Below are 15,769 nucleotides of genomic sequence, written 5' to 3' on the forward strand. Positions count from 1 at the left end.
ATGTCCTTACAAAGAAGCTTCTCGATATTAAATTTTTGGCTTTAGTCGTGAAAACCGAAATTGTCAATTCGCATTTTAATACCTCGTAAAACGTTTTTAATATCGCAGTCTACTTACGTAGCTGATGGCTTTTCCACGCCGGAGCTTTGATGTGGGTAATAACTTTTTTCAAATCGAGCTTTTTTCATAAAGCAGCTTCCAGCGGTGCAGTAATAGAAATGTTGCATTAAGTTGGCGCCATTAATTATGGCCCAACTGCATTAGCGTAAAAACACCGATTACGATCCCAATGAAATTCCCCAAATACGAGCAAAAACTTCTAAATAACTTTCGCACCATACTAAACATTGTTTAGTTGATTAATTAACTTCATTAACCCATTGTTCTTGTCGCTCCGTCAACTTTACCCCAATGCATTATCACAGGAAAAAGCTGCAAACTTTACGCATCTTGCAACTTTTACGGAGACACTGAAGAGAGGAAGCGGGTCCTCCAGGGGGCACCTCGCCAAAAAAATATGCCTCCTGGAATTGCCTCCAGCCCAAAAGATTTTAGAACAAATGACAGTCCTTACGGGGTAAATTACTCCGACTAAACAGATTTTGTCTCCAGATGTTGCAGCGCGAAATAAGGCGAAAATAGGGACAGAGCAAAGGGCAGACAGGTCAACGGGGAGATGCGAGATTGTTTTTATGAGGGCGCCCTTTTGCACAGTTAGAGCGAATTTATCTTTTTGTGTTGTAGTTAAAGGGCGAGAAATTGAGTCACCACCGAAGCTTTATGTTTTCCATGAAGATTCTACCGTGCGTTTAAAAAATTTTTCAGTCAATTAGGCGTTCGATTTATTTGACACCGAGCCCGTACGTCTTTGATATGTTCTTCTACGTAATCTTGAACATAAACGAATAAACCGAACCTCACTTAAGTACGACTTGGTTTGCCTTTATTATCCCCTTCACGTCCATTGTATCCATATACCGGATCTACCAGAAAAAAGTGTCCACTTCGAATATCTTTTTTGTTTTTTGTTAAAGAAAAAACATTAAAACGTGTCAATTTTGACTAAAATGGTGAAAAAGTTGCATTCGAAATATCATCTCTCTGCCCCCTGGAAACATCACCTTTGTAATTTTCAAATGAAAGAGGATTTGTTTTATACCTCGTTTCAAAGGTAATTTTATTCTATACGTAGTCAAGCTTTTATTTTTTATTTTTGCATGTTGATCTCGTAGATATCAAACAAAAACCAAATAACCTGATTTGAAGCATTTTTATTGATATTTTATTTATTTTATCGTAAGAAACGTTGCAAGTGATCTTCATTGATTTTCTTGCACACGTACAGCTGATCCTCAAAACGTCGTCCCACATTATCTAACATTTCTAATTTTATTGACCTGCACTCTACAACGATTCGGCCACGTAACTGCTTGAGGGAATTAGATTATGTGTCATAGAATTTGGACTTCCGATGCCCCTATAAGAAAAAATCCAGAGGACTAAGGTTAGGAGTTATCCCGGGCCACTCCACTGGACCTCTTCTGCCAATCCATTTTCCAGGGAATTTGGGTCTAGATATTGTTACGAAAAAGTTTATAAAAAAAAACTTAATTGAAACCTAAATAACAATACAAAAAAGAAATAGTTATTCACATATTTTAGTCGATCAACTTTAATAATGCCCGTCCTTTCAACAGCACACTCATCTGACCATATTATCGTTGTATACTTTATGCAAAAACCATTAACAAAACGCCATTCTCCGTTCTGTGTCGTTATATTCTAGCGTTTGTACTTTAAACGCAACGTATGAAATGTACTTATGTTTCTTGAATATTGCACGTGTCCTTTTCTGCAAAATTCCACAATTTCGAGCAACCTCCCTTAAAGAAGTTGGGGGTGTTTCTTGAACATGCAACATGTTCATCTCCACATCAGTATTGAATCGACGATTTTTAGTCGCTCGTTTTTTTGAAGGCGTCGTGAGGATTTTTTGATCAGTCAACTTTTGATTGTTCGTTGTCCACTTTATTTGATGCTGAGTTCGGCACTTAATTGTTTAACCATTTGTAAACATCACTTTAACTTGCTGGATTAAAATTCATTAATATTATGCCATTTAGAATAAAGAAAACTCTCAGTAATTTTATTTAGTTTTTTAAGTTTGGAAATCGATTGACAAATAACGATTTCACAGTTTTGCATACCAAGTTAAAACTAAAATTGAAAATCGTTATTTATTACCTTTATATGAACTAATGTTATTTATGGCTCAAATTACGTAACTTTTTATGCACGTTTCAAGCCTCACATCAGTAGTGATGCCACATTTTTCAAAATTAATATGTAACAGGAATTTGTCTCAATTTTCTGTGTTCATTTATGAAAATCAACGCTCATTAAATACTTACAATTTTCATACATATCATATTTTTCTTTGCAGGTAGCACTAATAGCTAGCAATTATATGTCAGTCTCTGGTTTCTGTCCCCTAAGATTTTTCTTGGGGGAATGTAGCCCCACATTGCCTTTCATTGCCACTGATACCTTACTTACAGTAGGCAAACTCAAGTTTAATGCATTCGAAACATGCTAACTAAAACAAGAATTTAAAATTCGCAATTCCAAAATATTAAAATTCAATTTACCTCTCTCTAACTGAATCCAAGGGTAACAAAGGCTCATTATTTTCCAATTTGCTTTCAAAATAGTTGATAAGACACGCTGCAAACTTTTTGCACCAACTATTTAAGAACTTGAGCATTATATCAACAACACTGATAATAAATTAACAGGAGCACTATTTTAACACTCGAAAGGACAAATTTTTACTATCAAAGTTGATTAATAAAAAACACAACGGTTTAAACATCAAATTAAACGAAAACGTTAACAAATTAAGCGGCAACCGTGCAAAAAATTAGGGTTATGTTTAGACATTCAAACATATCTTTATTCTTTTTTAACATATTAAATTTATATGACGTGACATCTTACGTAAGGCGACTCTTAATCCTTGCAATTTGTGTCGTGAACAAAACGTACCTGATTTGAACCATATGTAATTTTACATGCGCCGTCTATAGCTTGATTTGATGCCGAATCCTAACCTTACTTATTAGTCAGAAGCAAACATTTTATCGGGTACAGCTGCTTTAATCAAATAACACTATAACCTATATGTAAATACTTACCTGTAAAAGAGTACTCCCATAGTTTTATTTTTAAGCGTTAAAGAAGAACCAGAGGTTGCACAGCTCGCCATTTTTCAAGGTAACACTAATCTGAACCAACTTAAGGCGCGTTTGCACGGTTAGGGAACCACGGTGTTGTGGGGGCAAAAATACCAAATTACCACAACTGAATTAGGCCAAAAATATTTAACATGTTTGATACCGTAATTCGTAATCGTGGCATCTTTAATTTCGATTTTTCTTTGAGAAATGTATTATTTGCACAAGGCGTACTCCACGAAAGCGTGGTTTACGATCGTGGTTCACTACCCGTGCAAACGCGCCTTTAGTAAGTACAACTAATAACGTACAACTAAGTCACAGTTACTTTTAAAATTTAAATAATCCAACAATAAATGCAATATTAAAACAACCACAACTGAAAGGCTAAAAATTAAGAAACTTGAACCAAAAATCAATACAATTTCATTAATAATGACAGAATATGGAGGAGCCAATATGGCCGACTTCCGTCGCAAATCTCAACGGCGCAAAATCGCCTATTTCTCCTTCCGGATGTGTCATTTTCTAAAGTGTCAAATAATTCTTAAGCCTACTTGACTTGAAATTATTTTTTAAACGCACGATACAGGGCGTCCCAGCGCCATTAGCGCAAATTCACCTGAAAAATTTAAAGAAGAGATCTACCGGGGCACTCATAATTTAAAGGAAATATTTACGCAATATCTGACGACTATAGAAAATAGATCGCGGATAGCCCAAGGCTCAGAATTAACGGCCACAACTGATCCGCAGTTAGAATTCTCAGCAGAGATATGCTTGCCTGGTGTTATTCTTAAATCGGCGTGTAGAGATGAGAGTGAGTTCGGCGTGAGAATGTTGATTTTTAGTTAAAAATATCGTTCCATTTGACATGTTAATGTTAAACAGGTCCTTTTGCGAAATTGCGTATCGTAAAATTTGAATTAAAACTTTAAAATGCGTCGCCTGTTTATCACATCAATATCCCAAAAACTTCATTCTAAATCACAAAACGGCTCTCAGCATAGCCACTGGCAACGCTTAAAAAAACATACACCCTGTGTGCAGTACGAGCCTTAAGGGGTGGGGAGGGAGGGTCGGCGGCCTAAAGCAGCAGGCAAGGAAAGACGGCGGACTTCCCTGGGGGTAGGGGGTGGTGATTAAAAATTTCTTCCGGAGTGCGAGTTTTGCCCAGGGGACCAGACTCACTAAGGCCGGCCCTGCCGGCATGGTGAGATATTATCTAAGTCCAACTAAATGGACTCGAAAGCGCAGATCCTCTGCATCCTCAAAAATTATTCGGTTTGGTAACATAAGACATTTTCCTGAAAACTGGAAAACCAATTGCGATGTGTGATATGTCATGCCATGGTTCGATAGAGTTGTATAAAATATGAAAAGAGAGTGTTTGAACGTATCTGTTGTTGGTCTAAATTGTTGCGCCCAATTGAAAACGCCCTTAATGAAAATGAAAAACTGAATTGTTTTCCGTCGCGTTGCTGTTGCCAAAATTGAGCGTTTTTCTTAAAAGTGTAATAATTTTTTATGTTTAGTTTCATTTAGCTATTAGTGGCTTGATAGTTACGAAAAACGAGCGACATTTCAGTTTTTTTTTGCACATTGGCACTGAAACGAGGTAGTTCTCAAGAGAGCGAACAAAACAAAAACCTTCTGATATTTACCGACAAGACGGGACGGGATTCGAAATTGTTGCGAAATTTACAGACAAAACGGAAATGAGACACGAAAGGCTCCGAAATGTTGCCTTTTTCCCGAAACATGAAGCGAGTAATGGGGTTTTATTCGACTCATCCATTTGTGGGCTCGCTCGCAAGTTCACTCGGCTATAAACTAATTCGAATCATAAAAGTTTACATTAGGTACTCATTACATAAATAAGCTTTTAAAGGTCATTACCGCCTTTTTTGAAGTTATGCGCTAAAAAAACTATTAGATTGGCGAATAATTTCGTAGATTTTTTTTTTTACTTGTTTTCCAACTATTTGTTTGCTGTTTGGCATAGTGTATACAGGATATAACGTCACATATCATCCTGGATATATTTGAGAGGACGATAGCTCATAATGGCATAGATGCAGAGTAGCAAAGAGTGCTTTGGGCTACCTGAAGATCTTCAAAAAACGACATCGTTGTAGACGATCCATTTTTCGTGACCTGTTATCACACGTTTCAAAAACAGGTCATTTCCTACTCGTTTAGATAGTACCTTGAGTTCATGTTGTACCCATACATTCGGTTTATTAACGTACCTAATTTGTTTGGAACGATTCCCAACTCTTAATTTCGATAGGTTCAGACTGCCAGCTATCTCCCGTATAGTTAATCGACGATTTAACTGTATCAAAGCCTTTAAATTGTCTTCATAAACTTGACGATACACAAAAAATAATTTAAATTACTCGGTGTTGAGTTTTTCCTCTGCGAGAGTACCATGGGTACTACTGATTGAAACTCGCTGCTCACCATGGGAATCTCGAATACCATAAAAGATATGAGGTAGCTTGAATCGATGCAAAGTTGCGATTTTTATAAGCTTTGCTAAATACCGTTTTTAAAATTTGGAAATTGCTTTCGAAGATAATCATCCGAAATTTCCACAATGGCTTGCATTTTTTCTTTAAGTTATTTGAAGAGATTTATTAAAACGAATTTTACTTCTTCGTGGGGACTTTAGCTCCTTTATAAAATGGCGTTATTAAATTTTAAATGCAACGTTTCGCTATTTAGCAGTCATCACCTACATTTCTTCAAATGCGACCTGAGTTTTTTAATGCATTATCGGGAAACCTTTAATTATTTTAATTAAATAATGTACTTGTAGTAAAAATAAACGTAATATTGCAAAACTCTTTAGAAATAAATAAAATCATGAAACACTACTCAGTCACAAGTATTACCATAGAAACAATGAACTAAGTTTCCATAAAACACCAAATTTTGAGATATTAAAGTTTATTAAATAGTTTTGTGACACTTACAAAACTATTAACAGCACATTGAATTTGAAAAAAACATACTATGGCCTACACAATTGAAAGATATCCTGGCATGTTGGAACATTACTTCACACATCACAGCCATTCTGGATGTGCCGGTGAAGCACATCTTCAATAATATCCTAAAAGGTGACAGCCGCATTGTTCACATTTTTTTGTTGTAAAATATGGCGCATTTAATTTGTTGTTTCCGTGGTAACTCTTATGTCTGCGTAGTATTTCATTACTTCATTTGCTAAAAATGTATTTTGCGTTATATTGTTTGTTTATACTACAAGTGCAATACATGATTTAATTCACAAAATCAGAGACATTCCAAAAATACAATTAATAATTTAAATTTGTATGAAAAAAAAATTGTTGATGATGGTTTCCAAATTCCGAACCGTTTTATTTAAAATCTAATAATACCATTTTATAAAAGAGCAAAAATGTTCATGAAGAAGTGACATTTATTTTCCAAAGTCTCTTCAAATATCTTTAAAAAGAAAAGCCATTTATGGAAACTTCGGTTTCTTCAATTACCTTTGGAAGTAATTGGAATTTTTCAAATTTCAAAACAGCATTTAACAAAGCACCAAAATGCGCAACTTCGCATTAATTTAAGTGATCTCGTATTTTTTATGATTTTCGAGATCCTAATGATAAGCGGTGAATTTAAATTACCTTGTGCAGGGTGATCCAAATTTAAAGTGTATTATCGGAATCTGGGATACTAAACGAAATATGAGCTTATATTGAAATAAAGTTGCATAATTTAGAGCCTAAGAAAATATCGCTTAGAACTCGGAAAAAATCCAAATACTTCCGAAGATATTCAAAAAAACCGAAATTTTGCTATATAATTTGTATTTTATCCTAACTTTTATTGAAGAGATAATCCAAAATAAATGTAATTTTAATGTTGCCACTTTTCGTCTGTACAAGATGGCACGATAAGTACAATTTAAAATCTGACGTTTCGTCTTAACTCACCATCATCAACTTAAATTATTCGAATGCGGGCCTGGATTTTGCACTTTGGCTTTTATTACCTTTTGCCCTTTTAAGAACAATGATGTATAAAACCCACCAAAAAAAGTGGTAGATATAATGAAAATATCCTCTTGAAAAGTAAATTTATCTTTCACTCTCCCATGTATCGTTTTTAACATAGGTTTGTGTTCGTTCCAGTTTCACCTACTCGCGTAATAGATGTTTTCAATCAATTTTAATATATGAAATAAATAACATAAACAATTTTTTATCAAGTATTATATAACAAATAGATTTGATTTAGAGTACACTGTTTTATTTTAGTCAGTAAATAATTGTCAAATTGTTTTTTTTTTCAAATCTATTCAGTAAATTATAAAGTTGATATTAATTATTGTTAAAGTAAAATGAAATATTCTCATCACCTGAAAAGCGCAATATGATAAAAAAATTATTAAGCTTCTAATAGGAATGCTCAATTATCTTCAGAACTCCTTTTGTAAGAATAAAATACTTTAAAAGCGATATTAAAAATTATTTAAATTGCTGATCTAGTTAAATTATTTAAAATGAAGTGATGATAGTTCAGAAGTTTCCATTTTTGCAAATCTGCAAAAAATAGAAACGATATAGCAAAATTTCGTTTTTTTTTTATATCTGCGGAAGCATTTGAAATTTTCCCGGGGTCGAGGTGTCATTTTCTTGTGCACTTAATTACGCAACTTTGCCCCGATTTAAGGGACCTTTTATCTCTAGTGGTTTCCGAGATCGCGATGATGCAACTCGAATTTGGACCATCCTGTATAACAAAATGTGTCGGAAGTGTCCATTATTATTTTCCATTTTTGAGTCGATAGCAAATGAACAATTTTGGCAACGACTTAAGACAGTTAAACTTACTCAATGGGAAAATACGAAATGATTTATGGAGGGCCTAATATTTCAGCGCTGGAACCGTTCCACACCTAAAAATCAACTCGTTGACCCTTTTTTCCTTTTTGTGGTGAAAGTTCCGAATAACCCTCGCTGTGCCATAGAGCCGGGAATGACGTCGTTGCCTGTCCGGGCTTGTTTTGCAGCGATAAAAACCTTTCCCATGGCAAACCTGGTTATGACTTTAGACCTCCGCGTACAACTTTTCGTTCTAGTTAAATAACTGTTGCGAAGGCTCGTTCCGAAGCTACCTGTGTAAGATGTCAGATGCCTTAACTGGCACTTTAAGCCAATGCGAAAGTTTAAAACTAAAGGGGAAGCTGCTACTGAAAGCAGCTATGCCGGAAGTTCGAAAAGCAAAAGAATGCAGTCTGCACTCAGCGGCGCGCTCAACAGGTGAACTTCTAAGATATTGAGCACTTTGTTGCCGTCAACTTGGGACCTATTCACAATCGAACTTTCGGCCCCCTTCCGATGTCGAAGGGTCATAATTCTTTTTCGATCTCAATCAATAATGCTACGTCGATGGTAAAAAGCTGAATGTTTTCGCCGGTGAAAAGTTACAAATAACGAGGCGTCATTTCCACGCGAGTTATGATAAACGAATATTCGGCAGATGAAATTCAATTTCTGCATGCCGGATCTCGATTGCTTTCCGGTTGCTTTAGCGAAACGTCGAAATGGGACTCCCGAAGGCATAAATTTCACGTCGTCCCAAGCCGGCAAATAACCCAACGTCCAAGTTGTTGAAACGGAAAAGTCATCCGGAATGGTTTCGGTTCGAGACGAGTCACAGTCCGGGGTATTTCCGGTGTAACATTTGTGTAGCCTTAGGTGCACCCACAAGATGGTCACAAATAACGATTAGGACGGTTCAGCTGGAAAATTTATGCTAATTTAAATTTGACCGTTGACCGAGGTGACATCCAAAGACCATTGCCTTCAGGTTGACATGTTTCCCTTCCGATGTCCGGTGAAATGCTGTTCGAGGGAGTGTCGGCTAATTTGAGAAAAATTTAAATTTCTTCCTCGCCGCAGGCCATAAACGAGGCAGAATAAAAATTAGTATCGTACTATGGATAAGCGAGCACAGAAGGTATTGCATTTAAAGTGACGCAAGCAATTATTCTTGAAACCAAATTTGAAATTAAAAAAAAAAAAGATTCAGAGAAATGTTTTGAATAATTTTGGAGAGTTACTCGTCGTGAAAGGACGCGCCCTCCATGCATAAAAAAATTTTTTAGTCGAGGTCATTTAACGGACGTTTCACGGCTTTTGTTAAATCGAACACAAATTTTTTTTGGTAAATTTACCGAGAGCCGAAGAAACGAAATATTTTGTGCTGCAAAGAGGTTTTTTTTCTAAAAGTTCCACTTTTTCGTATAACCACAAAAATTTAATGGACACATTTGAAATAACACATTACTTTAATTGCGAAAAGAACTTTATTAATGGAAAATAAATAAAAATTTACAAATTCCAAAAATTAACTCAGAAGCATAGTAAAAATTGTTCCCAAACATTTGTCAGTCGAACAAAAAAAGCGATGTTTCCACTAGAACACGTACTCGTACATTTTTTTTGGGAGTATCGAATTTATTTATAAATATCAACACGAACTTTAAAATGAAGCTAATTTCGTGTTTTTCAACTATTGTTGTTAATTTAAAAGCGGAAAGTGGAGAGCTTCTCTGGATAAAACAAAATTCGAATGGCGTTAGCTTATGGAAAAAGAGGTCAAAACGGCGCTGAAGCTTATCGAATTTATGTGCAAAGATTTCTTGAAGAAAGGGCATCCAGTTATTGAACTTTTTATCGAATAACCAAGAAATTTCTTGAAATTTGCAATGCGGAGACAAGTAAAAAATCCATCCAACAACTATCACCAATGAAAACAATTAAAAAGGTCCAGTGGGCTAGCCATCCATATTACCTGACTTCACCCCACTAGACTTTTTTCTTTGGAGTTATTCTAAAGAAAAAGTATACATTCGAATCCCAACTACTCCGGATGATATGAAAAACTGCATCAGAGCAGCTTACGAAGCACTCACTGAAGGAATCCTTGGAAATGTTTCGAGATCGTTTAGCAGGAGAATTGGAAAATACCTCAATGGGGAAAGTCAACATTTTGCGCATTTGTTCGTTTTACTATGATCTTGGGTTTAATTTTTAGAATGTGTAAATGCAAGTTTTGTCGGTATCTAGGAAGACAAGAAGTTTTTGAAAAAAAGTTTTCCAGCAAAAAATACTTAAATTTTTAAACTATTTGCAGATTAAAAAAAAAATGCTACATTAAAAAGACCAAAATTAGCCTTGGTGGTTGCCGAAAATTAAAATGTCGAATTTCAAATGTCACTTTTCCTCGTTATAGATCAGAAAAAGTTGCAATGATGATGTGTCAATAACTCTGAATTCCTTTGCCCCAAGTTAACCCACCCTCGTATTTTATATGGTTACCAAGGTCCCGATGGTCGAGCTTTGAAAACGAACACTATATAGTTCCCAGCATTACTACCAATATCGTATAAACTAAAATGCTAATTGCGGATATGATTAAAAACCCTCGGGCTGCAAATGGATTCACAGGCAACGGATCTATATAAAGAGCATCGCATTAAAGTTCCTAAAGAGCAAAAAGTGCAACTTTTTCAAATGGTGTTAGCTTATGGAAAAAGTGGTCAAAACGACGCTGAAGCTTATCGGATTTATGTGCAAAGATTTTCTGAAGAAAGAGCAACTAGTTGTCGAACTTTTTATTGAATAATCAAGAAACTTCTTGAAAGTGCCAACGTAGAGACAAGTAAAAAAACACACGCAAAAACTGCTACCAATGAAAACACCCAAAGAGCCATTATAGCGGCTGTAGCTGTTGATCCCTATTTAAATTGCCATTAGTTACAAAAGATTCGGGCGTTTCGATGCTTAATGTGCATTACATTTTAAAATTGAACAAGTTGCATCCGTATCATGTTTCCCTCCCCCAAGAATTACATGGCAACGAAATTGAAAAACGGATGCAATTTTATAATTTATTAAGCGAAAATTTAGTTTGAATGAAACCTTTTCCTCTAAAGTTATTTTTTCTAACAAAGCCACTTTCGTAGAGTGTGGGAGTTTCCTGAAAAGTGGTTAGGATGTAATGGTCCAGTGAACTGGCCATCCAGATCACCTGATTTAACCCTATTAGACTTCTGTGGAGTTATCTTAAAGAAAAAGTGTACGTTCAAGTCCTAACAACTTTGAATAATATGATAAAAGGCATCAAAGCAGCTTGCGAAGCAATCACTGAAGAAGTGCTTGGAAATGTTTTGAAATCGTTTAACATGAGAAATGGAAAATGTCTGGATGCGGAAAATCCAAATTTTGAGCATTTGTTCCACTGGCAAATGTTTAAAAACAATTTTTACTATTATTTTGGGTTAATTTTAGAATCTATAAATTGTAATTTTTCATCAAGAAAGTTTGTTCGTAATTTATGTCATGTATTATTTCAAATGTGAATACTGCAATTTTTTTTTGATATCTGGAAAACGAGAAGTTGTAGAAAAAAATGTTTCAGGTAAAAAATATTTAACTTTCTAAGCTCTTTACAAATTTATCCAAAAAAATTGGCGCTCCAATAAAAGATACAAAATTTGCCTTGACGTGTCCTTTAAATGACCTTGAGTAAAAGTTTTCTTATGTGCATTGGACGCTCCCTTTCATAACAGACAACGATTGTTTAAACTTTTTTTTAATTCAATATTAGTTTTGGATATAATCGCTTATGCCACTTTAAATGAAACACTCCGTATAACGAAGGCTATCATCCCCGATGGACACGATTTAGGAGAGCCATTTAATTGGTTGAAACCTAGCGGAACAAACGTAAGGCAATTCCCTTGGTGGAAGTGTGTTTTTGACAGTTACGGAGTTTTCCCAACCAATGGAATGGCTTGGCGTTCAGTTAAAAATGGCAGTTTCCCTCGTGGATATCCCTGGGATCTGTTGTTGAATTTGCCGTCTAACGCCCTCTAAATACTCTAGCACCCGCTATGCATAAGGGAACTTCATTAGGTCTATTCCCGAGAGGGACATGTTTTCGGAGGCTTAGGGCAGAAAGATAATATGGGGGGGCAGGCTATAAACAAAACTCTTATCATCAAAAATACTACCTGGTGCCGTTTGATTTTCACTGCATCCCCACCCAATCAGACCATACCACGCCATATTTCGTACATTCCGTCTCTTGGTGGAGTAATTCTATTCTTAATCACCAAATGTCTCTATCGCTTCACTGCAGCTCTTTTCATGTAGACTCGTTATATTTTGCTAATTATCAATTACTGTTTAGCTGGGAACGCCTATAAATCTCTACCTAAAATAGGTAAATATATACCATTCTAACACACGAGTTACCTCGGCACTAACTCGAAGATATGCGCCAACTCTTTGCTATTTTGTGGCGCAGCTAACCAACTAAGCGCCCCGCTGGAGCGAAATTAGTTGTGGCGAAGTTTCCAGGTAATATCTCGCTCCAGACTAAAAATCAAGATGAAAGCTTCGCGTAAGTTAGACGAGTTGAAAAAGTTGCACTTTTTGCTCTTTAGGAACTTTAATGCGATGCTCTTTATAGAGATCCGTTGTCTGTGAATCCATTTGCAGCCTGAGTGTTTTTAAGTATAGCCGCAATTAATATTTTAGTTTATGCGATGTTGGTAGAAATGTTGAAAAACATACAGTGTTCATTTCCAGAGCTTGACCATTGAGACCTCGGCAAACACACAAGATACGAGGGTTGGTTAAGCTGGGGTAAGGAATGTAATTTGGAGCTTAGAGAGATGTCGTTTTAAAATCTGAAAAGTTCCAATGATTTTCGGATTTATTTGGAAGAAACTTTAATTTTGAGAAAAAATATTCTTATTTTTTCCTAGGCTCATTCGGCAAGGTACTTTAGAGTTCCTCGCGCTTCATCATTGCAACATTTCCTCATCAGCATCTGGAAAAGTCATATTTGAAATCCGACGTCTCGAGTTTCAGCAACCGTCATCAATCTCTTTTTCTCTTTCGGGCGCCATTTTGGATTTTTGCCTTTTTTAAATAAGCTGCAGCTAACGAGCCATATGCCTTTAAGACCTGCTCGGGATTTTTTACTTTTCCTGTATAGGGCGTTGCATTTAAAATGACAAAAGGAAGCATCTCCGAAACCTAATTAAAAATCAAAAAAAGTTTCGAACAAACATTGTTTGTCATAAAAGGTCTCCAACGCACATGAGCCGATTTTTACTAAATGCCATTTAGAAAACGTTTCGAAGTCAACTTTGTTTTTTAAATGAAACACCTTTTTTTTTGCTAAATTCGTAAGGATCTTAAAAAATTAAGTATTTTTTGCTTTTTCAAAAACTTCGTTTTCCAGGTTTAAACAAAAATTGAGTTCACGGGTTTTAAAAATTAACCCAACATTGAAGTAAAAATAAATGTTAAACATTTATCAGTCGAACAAACGCTCAAAAGTGTTGAACATCCGCATCCAGGCATTTTCTAATTCTCATATTAAACGATATCGAAACATTTCCAAGCATTCCTCGAGTGCCTGCTTCACAAGCTGCTCTGATCCGGTTTTTCATCTTGTCCCGAGTTGGTGGGACTTGAACGTACTTTTTTCTTAAATAACCTCAAACCCTAGTGGGGTCAAGTCAGGTAGTCTGGGTGGCCAGTTTACTGGATTTATTTGATTGTTTTCATTGGTGCAAGTTTTTGCTCGTGATTTTTTACTTATATCCACGTTGCAACTTTCAATAAATTCTTGATTATGCATTAAAAAGTTCGGCGACCAGGTGCTCTTTCTTCGGGAACCTTTGCTCATAAATCCGCCAAGCTTCAGCTCCGTTCTGACCACTTTCTCCATACACTAACACAATTTGCATTTTGTTTTCCTTAAAATTGTTCTCCGTTTTTCCTTTTTACATGAACAACTTTAGTTAACAAGAAATAATTATTTTCATTTTAAAGGTTCCTTTGATATTAGTAAATAGATTCGATATCTAAAAAAAACATTTACAGGTATATTCTAGTGAAAACATGGTTTTTTCTTCGAGTAATAAATTTAAAAAAATAATTTTTACCATGATTTTGGGTAAATTTTTAGAAACTGCAAACTTTTATTTTCCGTTAATAATTCGTGTTCCCTGATTCAAGTAATGTCTTATTTTAAATCTGCCACCTAAATTTTCGTTGATATCTGGAAAACGAGCATATTTAGAAAAAAACTTTTGCGGCAGAAAATACTTATTTTTTTAGCTCTTTGTAAATTTACCCAAAAAATGGATGTTAAATTAAAAACAACAAACGAAGTTTGCCTCGAAATGTCCTTTAAATGACCTCCAGTCAACATTTGCTTATCTGTGTAGGACGCCCCTTTTCACAACAAGGAATGTTTATTTAAAACCGTTTTTGATGTTAAATTTTGTTTTCCAAATAATCGCTTGCGTCACTTTAAATGAAACGCCTCGTATGCAGCGCTCACGAAACCGCATCTCTTGCAACATTCGTAGATCCTTAAGTAGCGAATTGAACAGACAATTCTTCTCACTTGCCAAATAGAGGTTTGGTTGAGCAGCCCGATTTTAACCTGAGTGTGTCGCTTGCAAATTCTGAAATATTCACCTGATTTTCATCAAAAAGAGGTTCTTCCACGTTAGGTGAAGACGAGTTATGCCTCGACTGACTAACGATGGTGCATTTTGAATTATTGCAAACAGCTCCTCCTTCGGTTCGTTTCGATTTAATATTTTTGTTTACACAAAGCCCTGCGCAAGTTTAATGTAATAAAATCCCTAATATAAAACGGTAAATCCCCGTATTCAGTCCGTCTCTTTTATCCTTTTACAACTGAAATACCGTAGTTGTTCTTTAAGTTTACTGCCTTAGCTCGCTGTAAGCCGGAAGTTTTTACACATAAAGGTTTAAATAAAAAAGGGGAGAAACCCATTTAAAAATTGGGTCGTGAATGAAGCGTGATTTAATACGTTTTCATACGAAATTAGCAATAAATTATGCACTCCCATGTCCCAAATCAATACGCGGAATTGAATTAAAGCCTAACGAAAATTCGGCCGGCACGACGATAACCAAATTTCAACATTCGCTTTGAAAAGGTTACTCGAATTTGCAAAGCGATAATGGTTACGAGTTTTCGAATATATTATTTATATAATCATTGGCAAAAAGTTGTTTGCAAAAAGGGACGTAAACTCTTTTTATGGTCCTGGTTTATTGCCCAATCAAAGCCCGGAGTTCTGGCCAAATTGACATTTGGAAATGGGGTCGAACGTGCAGATAATGTGCCGTACTAACTACCATTACTCCTCTCCATCGCCAATAAATTTATTACTCCGATAGAAGCGGTTCAGCAACATTGACGATTAAATATTAAAATTTAGTTATCCGGATCCGGCTTTTCAGCTAACACTCAATTCAATACAGCTACACTTCGCTGACACATTTCATAATGTACGCGATGCAATAATAATTCAGCTACCACGGCTGAGTTCCCTCTAGCTGAGTGCAATTTAGACAATTTATTCTTGAGCATCGATAAGGACAATTCAATCAAAATTGGAAGATGCATGTACGTATATGGGCACG

General features: G+C 35.7%; 1 protein-coding gene and 2 long non-coding RNA genes across 5 annotated transcripts in view; 1 reads left to right on the forward strand and 2 right to left on the reverse strand.

Annotated features, from left to right (window-relative positions):
• Nucleotides 1-15,769, reverse strand: part of LOC136341968 (cyclic nucleotide-gated channel rod photoreceptor subunit alpha) — a 96,457-nt gene that overhangs the window by 54,892 nt on the left and 25,796 nt on the right. The window lies entirely within an intron of this gene.
• LOC136341990 (uncharacterized) lies at nt 1,252-3,102 on the reverse strand. The gene is made up of 2 exons (XR_010732581.1): nt 2,649-3,102; nt 1,252-2,596 (listed from the first exon to the last, which is right to left on the reverse strand). It is a non-coding gene; the product is annotated as an uncharacterized lncRNA (long non-coding RNA).
• LOC136341986 (uncharacterized) overlaps nt 3,086-15,769 on the forward strand; it is a 28,427-nt gene continuing 15,743 nt past the window's right edge. The window contains exon 1 of the long non-coding RNA XR_010732573.1: nt 3,086-3,273. This is a non-coding gene — a long non-coding RNA (uncharacterized lncRNA). The remainder of the gene's footprint in view (nt 3,274-15,769) is intronic.

The sequence above is a fragment of the Euwallacea fornicatus genome, chromosome 11 (genome assembly GCF_040115645.1).
Source record: "Euwallacea fornicatus isolate EFF26 chromosome 11, ASM4011564v1, whole genome shotgun sequence".
Classification (NCBI taxonomy): Eukaryota; Metazoa; Arthropoda; class Insecta; order Coleoptera; family Curculionidae; genus Euwallacea; species Euwallacea fornicatus.